The sequence below is a fragment of the Orcinus orca genome, chromosome 3, assembly GCF_937001465.1.
Source record: "Orcinus orca chromosome 3, mOrcOrc1.1, whole genome shotgun sequence".
Classification (NCBI taxonomy): Eukaryota; Metazoa; Chordata; class Mammalia; order Artiodactyla; family Delphinidae; genus Orcinus; species Orcinus orca.
Genome location: NC_064561.1, coordinates 54,283,216 through 54,288,884, shown reverse-complemented (window position 1 = coordinate 54,288,884; position 5,669 = coordinate 54,283,216). Strand labels below are relative to the sequence as shown.

Genomic DNA, 5,669 nt, shown 5'->3' with positions numbered 1-5,669 from the left:
CTACCCCTGTGGCAGAGAACATTGCTCCAAGAGTTCCAGACTTTCGTAATCCATATGGTTTATGGTTCTAGAGGAAGGGAAATAGCTTTCCTGATGATGGGGCAAAAATCCTAAGGAGGACATCACCTGACCTAGCTTGGGGCATGTAGCTATCCCTGAACCCATTAGTGTGTGTAGAGAAGATGAAGCATTCTTATTGGCAAGGCCTGTGTAATGTGACCTCCCTGTGACTTGGAAGGCTGGAGAGTCTGAATGAGCCTCAGCCAGATCATGTGAGCTGAGTTAGAAGACAATGAGAAGGGAGGTGTAATTCTCCAAACGGAAGGATGATGCAGATAAATATCACAGGTCTGCTCTAAAATCTCCAACTTTCTCACTGTTTTAACAAGTGGTGTCCTTTCTAGTGTATTGGAAAGAGCATTGGGCTGATGTAAAGGGCATCTTGATTCTGGTTCCTTCTCTGTTTCTGAATAGCTATGGAGCCTTAGACAAATCATTTATGCTCTTTTGGATTTAGTTCCTATATCGGTAAAAATGCAAAGTAGAATGATTTGATCTTTCTGAACCTTTCCAACTCTGGCATTCTGTTTCTAAGTGCTAGTGATGATTATCATGTCCTCTGAATAGCAAGAAAAGTCAGTTGCTGGTTTTACTATAGATCAATGATTTCATACTTTCTTTTAAAAGTCTAGTTATTATCTACAGTAAATTAATGCAGTCTTCTCGTTTCTGACATCTGTGCATCACACCATGGAAGACATTAGATCTGCCGTGGTGAGCTGTTCTATGAAAATGGTGCAAGGGATGTATTTTTAGTTTTCTGTACATTAATAAAAAAAGTTTTTGTGTAGTTAATGTGAGCTCCACCAGGGCAGCAGTCATGTCTGTCTTGTTCCGTGCTGAACCTCCAGTGCCTAGCTCAGTCCTTGATGTATAATCGATACTTAGAAAATATCTGTTGAAAGACTAAATACAGTGTAAAAAATGAAGATATAAAATTTCTTAAAGCTCATGCATTGTAGAACCTTCTTGAATATAAGTGATCGTATATAACCAAAAGAAATATTTTAGATAGGAATAAAACAGTAGTAAATGACAGTGATGCAGTTGAGCCCAGCCAGCACAAGTGTACAGCTCAAGAAGTTTTATAGCTATATCATGTTGCCTTCAATGGACCTCAAAGGTTAAAGTCCAACGCTTTCTGGCCCTTATGATTGATGGTCTCCTTTCCAGTGCCCCAGACTGATTCTGCTGTTGAAAAGCAAATTAAAATTTTCTACATCTTTTGCCTTATTTCTATCTAATTTTAGCATGTTTTTAGCATGTAAAGTATCATTCTTTGTCATTACAGTCATGTTGATCCATTCTTCAGGGAGAGTTTGGGTCCTGTTATCTTCTGAGTTTATTCCAGACTTTTTTCTTTACGTGCAGGTTACACTGAACTATCATGGCTAGGTTGCTTCTTAAAAATAGGACTTTTTCCATGTCACTTTCTTAATAAAGAATGAAGTTTTCAGTTCGGGTTTTTAGATCCTCCACTCTTGGTCTCAATTCACCTATCAAATTTTATTGCTCACTACTCTGCCTGAGGACCTGTGATGATCCAGTCTTTTTTTTTTTACTTTTATTTGCATTTATTTTTTGAAGCATTTATTCCCAGGCCATAAATCTTTGTTTCTTCAGTTTCTTCTGGGATATCTTTTTCTTCTGGGCAACCTCCTCTTCTGGTTTAGGAACAATCTGTTCTCTTTCAGTAAGGATCATCTCAATGTGTCAGGGAGAGCTCATGTATGGGCTGATCTGACCATGAGCTCTGTAAGTCCTGTGCCACATCTTGGGGGCTTTGTTCGCCTGGATATGCTCAATGACCAGAGAATCTACATCTAAGCCCTTAAGTTCAGCATTACTCTCTGCATTTTTGAGCATGTGCAGTAAAAATTCAGCACTCTTTTTGGGCCACTGACCCTATGTCCAGCCCCACTGTTTGGCTTGGGCACACCTACCAACTCCACCATTGTAACGATGGAATGGCACACATTGCTTCTTTAAAGTGACATCCTTCAGATGCTTGGTGGCTTTTCGGATATGCATGCCCTTAATGGCCTGGGCAGTTTCACGAGTGTTCTTAAAGTGAACGTGAAGATTTGAACCTCTTGACTTGCATGATTTTGTGGGCTTTTCTGGGTCATGTGAATAGCGAACCATTTTTAGAGGTCACCTCAGGCCGCTTACCAGAAGAGGAAGAGTGGTCCAGTCATTTTAAGTGGTCCAGTCATTTTAAGTATCGTCTACCATTTTTAGGTGGTTCAGTCATTTTAAGTATTGTCTACCGTGTACCTTGCACATATTATGAGCTCTCCTTGCCCTAAATCTACCTACCAGTCCAAGGTCTATCCATCATCCAGTGCTTTGATTAAAATCCATAAAGATTTCTCAAAGTATAACCTAGAGATTTTTCCTTACTTAAATTTTTATACCATTCCTGGATTGAAACCAACATTTCCTATATAGCCGTGAAGAATACTCTTCAGACTCTGGGAAAAAAAGTCTTCCATTGTCAAAGTGGTTTGAGAAATTTCACTGTCCATGGAAAACAATTTGGAAAATAATACTTCTTACTGTGAGTTTCTTGAGGGCAGAGATTAAGTGTGATTCATTGTTTATACTCAGTGGCTCGTATATTGCTTGTCCCATAAGCATTCAACAAATGTAGAATAAATTAATGATTGATGAAAATTTTTTCCTTCATTATGTGCTAGATTATGTTAATTTGACTTAGGTTTTGTATTTAAATCTTATTTCACCAGGGAGATAGAAATCTTAAGGACAACACCATGTCTTGTAAGTTTTTATTTTTCACAACATTTAGTTCAGGACTTGCCATCTGCCTGGTAATGAATAGAAACTTGTTGTGTTGCTCTAATTTGACCACTTGAACTACTGTGTGTGTCATGTCAGTATAGTGCAGTCAGCTTTACTTTGACAGTTGGAATTTGGTATAACGCCTTTGATTATATATCCATCTTCCAGGATTCTCTCTGAAGCAGCTATTCCAATATTGCATTTGGCTGAATACTTGCAGGTCCTTTTCCCTAACTTATTGGAATAAGTTTATTCATTTTATCTCTCCTCTTACAAATCTGTTTAGCTTGTACATATGTGACCAATGTGAGCAAAATGATGCACTGAATAGGTCTTTAAACCTAGCTTTGTATCAACCAGTGAATGTTTTCATACTCCTGAAAAGATTCTATAGAAAGGATTTATAAATCAGACATTAAGGTTTCTAAGGCAGAAACTCAATAATTTGAAATAATGCCAAGGCATTTGGTAGGAATTTTTGGCAGGGAGATTTCTCTAAAAACCCCTTACCACTACCCTGCCATTCTCTTAACACTACCCTTTTTAACTGGAAGCACTTTTCTATAAGAATTCATGTATTTACATCTAGTTTTCTTAGACTTGTGTTCCTGTGAATGTGTGGTATGTCTCCAGAATATGATGTAGCACATTTCAGTTTGATTTTTATAGTCTCAGATTCGTTATTTGCTTGTCTTATTTATAGTATCTGGTATAATTTCAGTAAATTATTCCAATGAGTCTAAAAACTAGTTTCAATAAATTTGTAAAAATTGTCATTAATTTATACTATTATATAGCCTTAGGAACACCAGGAATATCGGCATTTTCAAATAAATCAGCCAAGTAACTGTGATTATCAAAGTCTAGAGAACTAACTTACAAGAGAAAAGGTTTCAGAAGACAAAATCAGTCTCTTTTCCAAGATTAACTAGGTAAGTTCTCCAGCTCTTTCTCCAGAACGGAAAGCACAGGTGTGATCTCACATACCGGCTGACCATCTTATAATAATTTCCTCTGTGAAGCTTTGTGGAGGCATGTTTTATTACGTATGGGAAAACTTTACAGATTTCCTCTGATTAATTCTTCGGAAAGGGCTCAGATGCAGAAACTTCAATTTTCAATCCAAAGAACAATTAAAAGTGGTACACATATACTGTACCCCAGCATGCATCAAAGACTCCTTTCTTCTGCCATGGAGTTCCTCCCAATTTACCTCTCTGGCACCTCCCCCAAATTCTCCATTTTTACTTTTAACTAAATGTTCAAGCCTTGTGTAATATATTAGTGGCAATATAAACCATTAGTTGGTGCCTCACTAGGGCTTTGAGGCTGCATGCCCATTTTACAGCAGCATTTATGAATGGTTGACAGCAAAAGCTCTAAGGTTAGGCTTACATTGAAAAAAAATGGCACCATTAATTTTCGTCTAGGAGCTTCAGTGGTTCCATTTCCTCACATTCAGTTCTCTGGGCAACCCTGCTTCACTGCAAGGGAAAGCAAACCTGGAGACAGGAGACCAGCCTCTCTGGGAGCTCTTGCATTCTGATGACATAAAATTAGTAAGAGTAGAACCATGGGCAGCAGCTATTGCCACAAAGCAATGATAGTTCATGTCATTGACCTCCTGAGTTTCTTGCAGGCAGTGAGCAGGCATAGGACTTCACACTTATAATTGCAAGCAGTCGTGTGATAGTTTATTATTTTTTTCTTTGTGGGGGGTGTGTGTGTGTGTGTGTGTGTGTGTTAGAGAGGTGGAGAAAATGAGATGAACTCCAGTCTTAGTCTGTTCAGGCTGCTGTGACAGAATACTATAGACTTGTTGGCTTATAAACAACAGAAATTTATTTCTCACAGTTCTGGAGGCTGGGAATTCCAAGATCAAGGCATTGGCAGATTTGGTATCTGGTGAGAGCTCGCTTCTTGGTTTATAGGTGGCCGTCTTCTGTCTGTGTCCTCACATGGTAGAAAGGGCAAGGGAGCTCTCTGGGGTCTCTTTAATAAGGGCATTAATCCCATATGAGGGTTCTATCCTCATGACTTAATCACCTCCCAAAGACCCCTCCTCCAAAAACCATCATGTTGGAGGTTAAGATTTCAACACATGAATTTTGGGACACACAAACCTGCAGTTCATAGCAGTATCCTTGTGCACAACAGCTGACATTGAATCTATGTGTACCTGATGATAGTGACAATATTTGAATACAATTGTAGAATTAAAGAGTCCTTAAATTTTAACATTTGTTTCTAATACCAGCTTTGTGTTCAGGATACTTCAAGGTAGTGGCCAGACTCCTTCATATGGTTTAAGAGGCTCTCCTGGTCTGGCCCTTATGCACCTTCCCAGAATTTATTTAATCTCTCTTTTCCTTGGATTCTGTCTTCTCACCAAACTAAACTATTATTTGCCAAATCACCACCTGTTTCTTGCCTTTTCAGCCTTTGGATATCTATTCCCTCTGCCAAAAACACTTTTGTGGCTAACTCCCCGCTTTTGTGGCTAACTCCCATTCAGGAGACCTGTGCTGAACCCTGCTGGTCTTTCTGTGGACATCCACACTCAGCCTGTATATTGCGTATTATGGAGTCTTCATCCTATTTTACCACTGTCTGTTTGCTTGTCTACCTTCCTCACTAAACTGAAACTCCTTGAGGGCAAGAATCATGTCTTGCTCATCTCTATAGCTTTAGTGACTGGCATACACCTATCAAGTAGAACTACTTCTTGAATTAATTTGTGGGTTATGTAAGGCAGCTCTCATAACTGCTGTCTTACAGATTAAGTTAATGAAAAGTCAAAAAGAGTG

The 5,669-nt window shown here is 38.8% G+C and overlaps 1 pseudogene; it reads right to left on the bottom strand.

Moving 5' to 3' along the window:
- Positions 1–1,638: 1,638 nt before the first annotated feature.
- LOC101269832 (60S ribosomal protein L17-like) lies at positions 1,639–2,221 on the bottom strand (annotated as a pseudogene).
- Between the last annotated feature and the right edge of the window lie 3,448 nt (positions 2,222–5,669).